This window comes from Danio rerio, chromosome 19, assembly GCF_049306965.1.
Source record: "Danio rerio strain Tuebingen ecotype United States chromosome 19, GRCz12tu, whole genome shotgun sequence".
In the NCBI taxonomy this organism is placed as follows: Eukaryota; Metazoa; Chordata; class Actinopteri; order Cypriniformes; family Danionidae; genus Danio; species Danio rerio.
In genome coordinates, this window is record NC_133194.1 from 40,957,479 (window position 1) to 40,970,882 (window position 13,404).

The following is a 13,404-nucleotide window of genomic DNA, read 5'->3' on the forward strand; positions in this document are numbered from 1 at the left end:
CAGTTCAATCAAAGATAATACAGAAAGTATGTACGAATTCTGATATTTTCCTACAGTAGTAGTTATATACAATATTTGGGAAAATACTAAATTTTTTAAAACTATACAAAGTTATAGTTATTAATAAAATAAAGTTATATATTAATAAAACTTATGCAATCTGCACCCCCGAAATGAAAGTACAAAGACCTAGTGGTGCAAAGAGAAAACTTATTGATATGCACTTTTTAGATCGCTTTAGTACAATTTGTGTATGATAAAAGACATGCACAATATGTGACAAAAATACATTTATGCAGTCATAAACATGTTTTGATAGTTAATATGACGGTGCTTCATAAAAGTTGCAGACACCTTTACAAATATCAAAATGCTTTTGTAAACATCCAGTTATTCTTTACACCGATTTAAAAACAGCTACTATAATACTATTATGGCTACTATAATAAGGAAAATCCTCTCCAACTGAAAAACTAAATAAACTGTTCTTTACACATGAAACGGCCAATCATGCAGCCCACAAAAAGGTGTAAAGTTATTGGGTGTAATATTTAACAAACCGTTTCCAATTAATTTTATGTAATTTTCCTCACATGAATAATTACATATTAAGATGATGTCATTACGCTGCTGTGCCATCAGCCAATCACTGCATTGCTGATCATGATTTCGGGGATCGATAGATCAGTCCTTCACAATACACGCAGCGATGTCAGATCAGTTCATCCAGACATTTTAATCCGATTCACAAACTTGTTTGAAGAACCAAATTAGCAAGAGATTAGTTATCAAGATCCAGGATCTGCCAAATCATCTTAGCTCATTTAAGCGAGCTACAAAAGAACAGACCCCAGAACACTGTGTAAAACACAACGTTTTCACTTGCCAAACTTTTAAACAAGACCGGGACAATTACTTTGAAGATGAAGCAGACTCCTGTCGCATCTATAATGATCATCTGTAGATGCCGGCTGTGTCTTCGGCATGGAGATGTATTTAAAGGTCACTAGTGGTTTTACAAGAGCCATTAATGGTGCCGCTGCGTTTGAGTGAATTGGCTGATCTGTCAGAGAGAGGCTTGTTTATGAGTGGTTAGTAGCCCCCTCCTGTCCTGCCTGTGCACAGAGCTCATTCCAGCGGCCGTAAAAGTCCACAATTGCTCCGATTCATCAAAGAATTAGCAGGAGTGTGACGGCTCTACTGAGGTGCTCTTAACTGATCCAGGTGCAGATAGCAAGAGGGAGCACGCAAGGTGTTCAAATGAGCAAGAACTTCGACATGACAGCAAACAGAGTAGCAGTGTAACTGGATGATGAAATTAAGCACATTCAAGGACACACATCACACACGTTTAAAGGGACAGTGCACAAAAAAAAAAGAAAATTCAGCCATCATCTACTCACCCTCGACTTGTTCCAAACTAGTTTGAGCTTTTTTTTTAGTTCTGTTGAACACAAATGAAGATATATTAAAAGGATGTTGGAGCCCTGTAACCACATGTCATACATTGTAGGAAGAATAAATACTACGGACTTCAATGAGTACAGATTTGCAAACAATCAAATATCAACAGAAGAAAACAAAATGGATTCGAACTATATGGGTGAACTATATAGCTTGTGGGGCTGTGAGAATAAACAATATTCATCAGTTTTTTTTCTGTCACTATGTCAGTTTATTAGATTTGGACTCCTACTTTTTTCATGGATGTTCATTCCTGGCCGATTATCACTTGCTTTCTGTTTTTTATTTATGTGTGTGACAATTCAAAAAGACAAAACCATGTACTGCAATGTGTTTTGCTGTCTTTTCTGAAAAAGAAAAACTGAAAGTGGACAGTAGGAGAAATAACTCTGTTATTTAGCTGACAGCTACCTCACTGCAACTCTCACATGGTTGCCCACTGAAGCCAAGCAGGGCTGCAACCGGTCAGTACTCGATAGAAAATCACATGTGAAAGCTTGTTGATGCCGGAAGTGGTGTAAGTGAAGCCAGCAGTTGGCACTCAACCTGCGATCTGTGTGGGTCCTAACAACCCAGTATATTGAGCGCTGTCTTTAAGATGAGAGGTAAACCAAGGTCCCAACTCTTTGTGGTCATTAAAATGTAGTTCAAAAACAAATATGGCCATCCTGGCCAAATTTGCCCACTGGCCTCCATCATGGCCCTCTAACTATCCCCATGTCATAATTGGCTTCATCACTCTGTCTCCTCTCATCCAATCAGCTGGTGTGCAGTTTGGTACATATGGCTGCTCTCATGTCATCCAGGTAGATGCTGCACACTGATGGTAGATGAGGAGATTCTCCCCAATGTGTAAAGCGCTTTGTGTGTCTAGAATGTGATATAAGTATATAAATTTGTGAGGAATTATTATTATTATTATTATGTTAATGCTTCCTTCAAATATCTTATTTTGTGTTCAACAGATGAATAAAACTCAAAAAGATTTGGAACCCCTTGAGGGTGAATAAATAGTTAGTAAATGTTCATTTTTGGGTGAACTGGCCCTTTAAATGAAAGCACTCAGAGTGGCACATTCAAAGACCCTATATATATATATATATATATATATATATATATATATATATATATATATATATATATATATATATATATATATATATATATATATATATATATATATATATATATATATATATATATATAAAGAATCCTTTATTTCATGTTATGGTAGATATAAAAGATAAAACTTTAAAAGGTCTATATGAATACAGTATTTACAGAGTCTAGTAACTTGAAGTATTGTGTAATGTGGGTAGTGGCAAATTGATAACACCAAGTAAGGAAAAATGTGTTGCCAACCACAAGGACTGGCACTGTTAATGAAACAAGCTAAAGTTACTCTTAATTTACAACAAAAATGACACCAACACACTTCCTGCTCTGTGTTGGTTGCTTCTAAGTAAATATGGCAGCCATCGTGTGATCCAGGTGGATGCTACACACTGGTGTTGGATGAGGAGATTCCCCCCAATTTGTAAAGTGCTTTGAGTGTTTAGAAAAGCGCTTTATAAATGTAAGAAATTATTATTATCGTTGTTATTTATTCTATGCATTATAATCCTATTATATATTATTCTAACAATTTATTATTACTCTATTATATAAAGCTGCTTTGAAACAATAATTACTGTAAAAAAAAAATTTTATTAATTATTTTTCTGTCTTCTTCACCAGTTTAAAAGTTGTGTACAGAACTGGTGGTCTGTCGGCGCCAATAGCCTAGTGGTTAAGTGCGCTGACATAATAGCACTATATATGATGCACATGGCGACCCGAGTTTGATTTCCGGCTTGAGGTCCTTTGCCGACCCTTTCCCTCTCTCTGCTCCCAATACTTTCCTGTCTGCAACCTCTACTGTCCTTTCCAAATAAAGGTGAAAACCTCCTAAAAAATAATGGTGGTCTTTCTAGTCTGGATGTTGTAAAGGGTTTTATTAGATGTACAGTTTACAAGACACTATACAAGAAATAATATTGTACTGATTTGAAATACTAAAGCTTTGTACATGTTTTATTTTGTAGTTTTATGTTATGTAATATTATAAACATCTTCCCTTTCCTTTGATTTTTTTTTTACATAAACCATTTTTGTTCAACTAAAGGCCATTCAAAGTTTAGGAATCTTTGTGATTCTGATTCTAAAAGGAGTCTTTAAAATGGTAATTCAATAAATCATTTACATCTCTTACAGTACATTATTCCTGCTTTTTTACTGACTTCAACATTCTACTAAATATCTTCTGTGCTCATACTGTCAATATTTGGCTGATATATACTGTATCATAACACTGGTCTATTCTATTTAACTAGATGCAAACAGAAAAAAAGTTGAATAACGGGGATTTATTTTGAGTACAGGAACATTCTGTGACTCTTAAACTCCATTTAACATCATCAATTTGAATAAAAATCACACCATGTAGTTCTTGCTCTAGTTATTGCCTCTGAAAGTCATGGTAAGCATTTTGCTAAAGAGCACATTCACTCAAATAGGTTATTACAGTTTCCTAAATGTGTATTCTCAAAGGATTTGCATTATGTACAAGCACAATTCACTTCATTTAACAGAAGTTTTCCATAGTCTGCCAACCAATTAAAGTTTGTATTTGATAAATCAACACATTGCAGTGATATCCATCAGTGAAAGAGCTTTAGACTTTCTGGTCACAAATATGTGGGATGATAAGCACCCTCTCTAATTAAGCAGCTTATAGTTTACCCAAAAATAATTTCAAAATACAGAATTTACTCGCATCATTCTTTCGCAAAACCTGTAGGAGATTCTGCAGAACACTAAAAACGTTACAAATGTTGTTAATCATTTACTTCCACTATATGAGCAAAAACAAATGCTTGGATATTTTTCATTAAAGTAAAAAATTGTTTATATCAAATCATAACCCTCATAAATAAATACGATGTTCATGCAGTTGACTTGAACAAGTGTAATTGCTGCAGTGTGAGCCTTGGCACAAAACAAGCGGACCAAGACCTCTGTGAATTTCCAGATGGCGAAAATAAAACCATATGTGCTTGCATAAAGTGAGTGCATTTGTCCAGCATAAAGCATTGATTTGGATGCTGCCAAGTATGTTGGTGCAAAATACATACATAAAACAGCAGCCAAATCAGGTTGTGAAATTACCAAGCCGCAACCTCCCGCACTCCCTTGTGAAGCTAATAAAGAAATAATTGAAACTGCAATTCATCGAAATTCCTCTAGGCCTAGCTCCATATAGAGAAAATTTCTATTGAGTCCACCGTTACAATGGCCAACTTTACAGCAGAAAAAAGGTGTTTACAGCCAGGTACAAGGAACGATTTTGGAGCAACTCTCACTGCTCTCTGGATCTTAGACGAGCGCATGACAATGAGTGTGTCTGTGTGTGTGTGTGTGTGTGTGTGGTCACATGATGTGCGTTTTTAGAAATGCTAGGTAAAGCAAGGTGTGGATGTGGATCATTTTCATTCTAAAATGCCATTTTAAAATAAAAAAGTATTAATGTATACGGGGCCTCAGTGTGTATTTTTCGCAAGCAGGTTTGCGACGTGGCGGAGGATCGGCAATGCAGGCTCAGCATCGTGTTGTCTATCGGTCATCGGCTATGGATGATAACATCGTTTATCGGCCCAACCCTAGTACGTACCTAAATAATTAAAATGTCACCAAAATATGTTCACTTTTGGCATATTTTGTGAAGCAAATTACAGAACACCTAAACAATGCTGGGCTGAGCTGAATGCACTCAATGATTATGCCTACATGTAAATGTAAAAGACAACTAGGGTTGCACGATTCACCGGTACTATAGCAGTATGGCAATACTATGGCTACAAAATACTGGCGGTGCCACTGTACTTTGTAAACGTTAGTATTGTCATTAACGGTCTGTTTACAATACATAATGCTGCATGCGGAAAAGTCACTAAAATGCTCACACGTTTATGCAACAATAGACCATTTTATTTGAATAGTCTGTGGAGCCCTTTAAGATTGCAAAACTGTAACTGTCACACCTTTAACCGTTTTCTGACGCTTTAGTTCAAACGCACATCTGAATCAGTTCATTTCTATTCCTGTCAATATTTTTTAGTAGCTACAACAACCGCAACAATCTCTTAAAAAGAACGACTCAAAAGTGAAATTTTTTATTACTTTGGACTTTTACCTGATAAGAATAAAAAAAAAAAACTAGATGAAAAACAGGAAACATTAAAGCATTTCTGACCACTTCATTTAGCTAAATTTTGTTGGAAAAGTGCTTTTTTTTTGTAACTAATTTCGTTCTGTAATTTTTTTTTTTCATTTAATTATTTTTTGTTGGTCAGTTATCTACTAAATAAACAAAAAAAAACTAATGCATTTTATGCAAAGTAATATGCAAACACTTTTCTTAATAATAAGGCAATTGTTAATTAAATTCAAGTGGGCCTATTATAACAAAAATATAGTATTTCTGACAATTTTCTTTTCACTAGTATCACTTGGTATCAGCTGGTATGACATCGTAACGTGAATTAATGCTATCGTGACAACCCTATGGGCAACATCGTGACTATGACGCGCCAAAACTGAAAAAATGCGTCATCATTTACTCACAAACCGGTTTGAAATTGTTGAACACAAAAGAAGAGATTTTAAAGAAAGCTGAAAACCTGTAACCATTGACTTCCACTGTAATTGTTTTTCTTACAACAGAAATCAATGGCTACCAGTTTTCAGCTTTCTTCAAAATACCTTCTTTAGTCTTCAACAGAAAAAAGAAACTTATAATGGTTTGGAACCAGTAATTAGTAATTAGTTACTAAATGTTTAAGTTTTGGGTGAACTGAAATGTACAACTATATCAGCTCTCTAAGAGATTTAAGTACAAGAGCTGTTAAATGATTTACCATATTGTTATTAACAATAATAATAATAATAATGAGCTAATATGAGTAAAACAATGTTTCCAAATTAAAGCAACTGATGTTTAAAGAAAAGGGGGGCACATTTCATGAAGCATCTGGAGCTCGGACAATTGGCTGCCAGCACCTGATTGCAGTGGCGGGCCTTGTGTTGGATGATTCTGCTTGACTGGCACGCACAGCCCATCACTCTCACATCTGAACTGCCTCCGATAAGGCTTCATTACCATAAGTTTATTTCTTCCCATTGAGCTGGGCCGTCTAAAACAAAGGCCAGTTGATTATTTTGCTTGATCATTGTACCATTCAAAGCAGCCGATTGCGAATGGATGGAAAACAATGGACTTTCCCAGAGGATCCCGGAGGCTGACATGCATACAGTAACGGGACCGGTGACACTGACGCAGGATCAGTGCGGCCAGGCCTGACAGTACACCCATGGGATGCACATGAGCTCAGTGACGCCGAATCTGAGCCTGTCAAGGGCTGTCCATGGGTTTGAATGGCTGCAGTCCACTGAGGATTTTGCATTTCAGCAGTCCGTCACTGTCAGACAATAGCAATGCATTTGGCTGCCGGACATCAATATGCTTTGTGTTACAAATAAAATTACTTGTTATTAATATGCTTACATGTATTGAGATAAAACTGGGGTTTTGCCATCACTGTACATCTAATAAAACTAAATATGAACACTGATTTGCCTGAAAAGATTATAATTTCTTAATATGTTGTTTTGGATGCCTGTTCCCTTGACAATTGATGGTATTTAATTGGCTTTAAATTCTGTCCATATTTACCAACAAATTCCTAATATTTTTGTGATCAAAACTTTGCTGATAATCAATAGAATTATTATGATAATTCAATCCATAATCAATAGAATTATACATTTAAAATATATTGGCCACACCTTTGCCTCTATGAGAGCCAGTAAGCTCCTGGGCTGCTGTTAGTGTCCCTCTGTGTCAGCCTCTTCGTTACAGTCAGCAAGGTTCATGAAAACTTAAACTTCAATATCATTTTCCAACACAATCTCACGGCAATTCGTAACTTTTTCATTTAGTGGCTAATTCATACAAATTCGTACGATCTAATTCATACATTTTAGTACGATTTGCGTATCCCCCAATGACGGTTGGGTTTAGGGGTGGGGTTAGGTGCCACGCCTCCTTTTTAAAATCGTACATTTTCTTACGACTGAACTCGTACGAATTCGTACAAATTAGCCACTAAACTGCCATAACGTAAAATACTTACGTTTTCTCGTGAGATCAGGCTGCATTTTCCCACAACTGCTGCAGGAGATGCTTAAATTTCATGTTATTGTTTATTCAAATAGATATATTTTTTATCAATTTATATTTATTTATTGCTATTCTCATTTACATAAATGATCTATATAAATTATTATATATATATATATATATATATATATATATATATATATATATATATATATATATATATATATATATATATATATAATATTAATGTTATATAATATTAATGTTATGACCTCAGATTAATAAAGGGACAAAGCCAAAAAGAAAATGAATGAATGAGTGAATAATAATAATGAAATAATAATAAATAACCTCTATCCGGTGTCTGAAAAAACATTTCGAGTTAGACCATAAAATAATTATCAAATCCAACACAACAGTCCTTTGAGGAAATATTTTTGCATGTCAGGCTCAAGGTTTACCGCAGTTTGCAAAGTCATTTGCTACCTCCCTATTTGCATACTTGTACTACGCCCTAAAAGTGTGTACTTTTTTTGTGAAGGAAAAATATGTCATTTTAAGTGTATAACTGAAGAGTATGCAAGCTTTGGGACATACTACTTCATCATTGTGTTGCTTGGTTATGAGTCCCGACACGTCTACATTTCTGTCATATTTAATTTCCTACCTTATTGGAAAAACAGCAGCAGGTTAATCTGCCATTCACGAGTCTTTCATCCAGAGAAATCTCCTCAGGTCTTTGGATAATTCTGCACTCAGACGTTAATGTCCAAACACATCTTTATAAGTTCAGTATTGTTGTTGCAGATAACTATAACACGAAAACGCGATTTAAATATTTTCCAGTAGTCTAGATATTAATAACCAACCATACACACATCTTTACCGAAGCGTCTCTACTTGACGGTTGGTCTCGCAAGTTTATGAACACTTTTTACCCACGTTTGTAGTTCTAATTAAATTCACGTCCAACACACAATGTATTGTGGGCATATATTCAGTTAGAGTATGAACGCTTCTACACCTAATTTTTTATTTTTTACCAGAAATAGTAAATCATCTGGGAACCTTTTTTCAACATACTACGATTTGGGACATGCTAATTCTATTTTCAAATACTATTTAGGACGGATAGTATGCGAATTGGGACGCAGCAATGGTTTTAAAACCGCAGTCACACTTCATTTGTTCAGCCGTTTGTTGAATTTAAGTTACATTGCAACTAATTCTCATTAGAATTTAAGTATATTATTAAGCTGGGGTAAGTGCTACTGTAAGTTGACATGTACTTGCAAAGTTTCCTATAGTCAGTGAAATGTCTGTTGAAGCAGCAGTATGAGCAGATATTAAGCAGACAGTCTACTAATACTCAAATGGACCATCAAAATAAAGTGTTACCAAAACCGCTGAACTTTTTTGTTATACCGTTCCTAAGGTATATGTAAATTCTTTTTTGTTTTGTTGGTTTGTTTGTTTTTTACATTAGGACAACAGGATAGCAGCAAAAGACCACCAACATCAAAAGCTACTGGTCAGCCCAGAATTTGGAAAAACAAATCGCTTTTACACCAACTTCAGTTTTTACCCAGACATTTAAAAATAACTAGTTTAAGAGTAATAATCACAATACTGTGAAACTGTGATATTTTATCCAGGGTTATCATACTGTCAGAATCTTATAGCGAAACGGTTTCGAGAATTCTTTAAAAATATGTTCTTTTAAAACTTGAACAATTTGACAAAATTTGGAATCCTTTTACCTGTTACCTTGGAAAAAAAAACCTCTCATAATATAATGCATCTTTCTGTAATGTTTTAACATGCTTTGTCATCATACTCTGTTGTTCAAACAGGTCTTTGTAACAAGTTTGCTTGTTATGTGGGTGGGTGTTTTTTTATTTTTTATTTTCTCTTTTTAATTTTTCTTATTTGTTGTGTCTATGTTATGTGGACAAAATATGTAAACAGAATTCATCAAACAGTCTTCATCAATAAAACTTATTTGACAAAAAAAAAAAGTTCTTTCATGTTCAACTGTGGGGAAAGTTTTTTTTTTTAAATTTAAATATATTTAAATTTAATATATTAAAATTAAAACATTTCTTTAAAAATGTATTAAATCCAACCCAACAGTCCTTTGAGGAAATATGTTTCTCTCAATCTGTACAAACTATTCTCATAGATTCGCGTTAAAGGGATGATTCACCCAAAAATGTATATTTACTCACCCTTAACTGGTTTCAAACCTTTGGGTTTCTTTATTCAGTTAACAAAAAGATATGCTTAAGAATGCTGAAAATTTGTGACCATTGTAGGAAAAACAAATATGGAAGTCTGATGGTTGCAGGTTTCCAGCTCAAATGTCTTCATGTTCAATTATGTAAAAGAGGTCTGGACCAAGCAAAGAGTAAGTAATTGACAACATCTTGCTTTTATGGGTTAAATATTCCTTTGAAAGCTGGATTATGCATCATATTTTGCATGTCAGCATCATTTTTTTTTTCATTTTGAGCTTCAAATAAAAGTGGAGTGTTTTTAAATCTTTTTAAGAGTGAGCTTTATGGCTCTTAATAGCCGTACATGTCACACATGATGAAGAATTAATGCAAACATTTTATACATTCATGCAAATTCATTTAAATACATGCATTTTAATGTATGCGTTAAGATTGAACAAACAATTTCAAAGTTTTAAGACTTTTCTAGCTAAAGTTTCATGTCAATGGGCTTTATACACTGTAGTTGCTACCAATCAAAATTTCTGGGGTAAACCAAATTCACCAGTCTAGTTTATTGAGGTAAAGTTGGTTTTATATTCATTATTTTATATTTATTAATTCATAGACAAGGTCCCTGTATTGTTTAATATGGTGCTTTGAATATTGGGTCTGAAATCTCATTCAAGTATGACTTGAAAACAACATTAGCACTATTTATTTGACTGTGAACAATGTTGTACTCTTATAATATGATTTCACTATTTAGATTTAGCAAAGATTTATTTATTAAATTGACATTACTTAAGGAGAAAGTCTGAATGTGCGAATATAAAACCAATTTTACCTCAATGCCTAGGTTTGCTCGCTGCCATAAAGGACCGAGGATGTAATGCAGATGATTAATACAAACACTTCCAAGCACAGATTCCATTGTAGTATGCTGAACCAGAGGTGTTTATAGAGGATTATGGTACATGAAAATGGGCAATGAATGGTACAATAGCAGCACAACTAAGAAGGAGAGAAAACACGGGATTACATGTGGCTTTCTGCCCCTTAATGTGATTTTCTTAATGACAGTTTTACCTTTTTATGCACTTCAGTGAGGACAGTGGCGGGGTTGAGATTAGAGAGAATGTATTTTCCCTCAAAAGCCGATTAGCCTGATTTGAAACAGAGCCAAATTGAGTCTATTCTGCTCCCATTCACACAGACTGGGCCTCAAAATGTAAAATAATGAAACAGGGCTTTGCGTTACCTAACATTCTGTGTTTCCATGCTACAGCTCCGCGGATTCTCATAAACCAACACATTTAATGCGACAACATTCAAAGGCCTACCGTTTGGGTGGTAGATTTACCCAAGAGGGGTCTACATTCGTATTGTCAAAAACTTGAAAGTGCATTTGTTGCGAAAGCTTTAGTTTATGAGAGTAGGTTAAGGAAAGGGAGGGGAAAACTCACCTTTGATTCTTACAAACATCTGTAGAAAGACACGAAGACCTCTTCCAGGCCTCCACGACTTCTTATGCTGTTCTTGCCTGCCATCTGGTGGTTGTACTGGGACTCTTCACTCAAATTGGAGTGCTGCTGACTTTACAGACAGGGTTTGAGGAAAAAAAAAAATAACAAAACACGTTGCGTCAGTTATGTTTACTGGCTAACTGTTGACCTATGCTGTGTCCGAAATCGCTCATTATACCCTTATTCACCATCCTTTACATTTGTTCACTAATATAGTCCGCTTTCCAATGAGTGCACCGGAAGAGATGCCGTTTTTGTGTGTGCTTTCTGATTGCTAGGCCGTGTGATAGTCATTTAACTTTTAGTGAGCTGTCTAGGAAACTACCCTACTGAAAAAACATAAACCAACGTGACCAGTCTAGATTAAGCTGGACATAGCTGGTTTTGGCTGTGCTCGCAGCCTAGTCAGGCTGGTCATGCTGGTTTTAGCTGTCATCTCCCAGCCTGACCAACTAAGCCAAGACTGAGCTGAAAACCAGCCTGGAAATGGCCAAAACCCCTCTTAAACCAGGATGGTTAACCAGTTTAAACCAGCCAACCAGCATATGCTGGTTTAAGCTGTTTTTTTCAGCAGGGTAGGTTTATTAACTATGTTAATTTTGATTTCTGCCATCTACGTAGATGTTGCTAATAAATAATAAACTGTATAGAAATTTGTGAGAACGAATGTCAGATGCGAAAATTCATTTAGCGCACAAGTCTCTTAGAATAATACAAGTTTCTGGTAGCGCAGCATCATGTCATATTTCTTTTGCATTGTTTGCTGATTTTATTCAACAAAACTAGCATAAGCCGAGTGTTTAGTGCGAGTTGGAGCTACTTTGCCTAATGGTGAATGCAGTAAGAGACTGTGTTATCATCAATAACGTTCCCTGTTTAGCACAAAAGTTCATAACATACAAAAACGTTAAAAAAACTAAATCTTACCTATGGAATGTTTTGCCTTTGTGCTTTGTTTTCTTTGTTTGCTCTTTACCATACCCGTCGACAGCGCTGAAGTCCCGCATCTTCACGTAATAACACTAGGCTCGTTTGAGGTGCGCCTCGCCTTGACTGCATTGTAAACGAGAGCAGGCGTGCGCAGTAAGAGGAGGGCTCAAAAATTACATCAGAAGTCGGACACCTGCCGAATCTCGCTGTTTAGCCACCTGGAAACGTCACCAGTGGCGGAGATCTCGTTCGCGTTTTTTATCGCAGACGAATGACCACATGAAAAAATACTATGGTGATTTATTGAAAATATTATAGCATTTTTGAACATGTTTATTCAGTATTGGGTTGTGTTTATAGTTGTTGTGATACCAGAACTATAAAATCTAAATAGGCTATTTTATAACATGGTTCAAAAGCACTACAGTATACATTACTATAGTATTTTTTAATGTGGGAGTGGATGCAATAGAAATATCACTGTTTTTACAGAGATGGTCAGAATTACAGAAGATGAACAGCTCATTAACTAAAAGGGTGTATTAAAAATATAATTCTGTATATTCAACAAACGTTAAAAGAATAACAAAATAAACAGCTTATACAGCAAGAAAACTTTCAAGAAACCTAATTTGGCTACATTATAAATGAAGTAGCCATAGCAAGATGCTTTTGAGTGACGGGTCATGACAAATGTTTGTTTGACAAATAAATTCTTAGGGGGTTAATTATATTGACATGCTTATTAGGTCTATATAAACTGATATTACTCCAGCCAGACTAAAATAAATAGCCCAAGACTTTCTCCAGAATAAAAACTATTAGACTGCAGGAAAAACTGTGGAAATGTTCTTGGTCTATTAAACATGACTTTTGACTCCACATACATATACATATACATGTGTGTGTGTGTGTGTGTGTGTCTTGTTTACTACACCCTTTTTACTTCTCATATGAAACCACACAAAGATGAGGCATAATGACAAAACAGTCTGATTATCTTTGTATTTCTGAATATGTGTATATATTGGATTGACTTTAATGGAATAAT

The 13,404-nt window shown here is 35.1% G+C and overlaps 1 long non-coding RNA gene across 13 annotated transcripts in view; it reads right to left on the bottom strand.

Moving 5' to 3' along the window:
• Positions 1 to 12,457, bottom strand: part of LOC137488540 (uncharacterized) — a 52,764-nt gene extending 40,307 nt beyond the window's left edge. For 8 of the 13 annotated variants that reach the window (XR_012395183.1, XR_012395182.1, XR_011007621.2 and 5 more), the window contains exons 1-2: positions 12,351 to 12,457; positions 11,364 to 11,493 (exon numbers count right to left, since the gene is read on the bottom strand). This is a non-coding gene — a long non-coding RNA (uncharacterized lncRNA). Of the gene's footprint in view, positions 1 to 1,403; positions 1,445 to 11,363; positions 11,494 to 12,350 lie in introns of all 13 variants that reach the window. The other 5 variants (XR_012395178.1, XR_012395185.1, XR_012395184.1 and 2 more) reach the window with 1 other exon arrangement.
• Between the last annotated feature and the right edge of the window lie 947 nt (positions 12,458 to 13,404).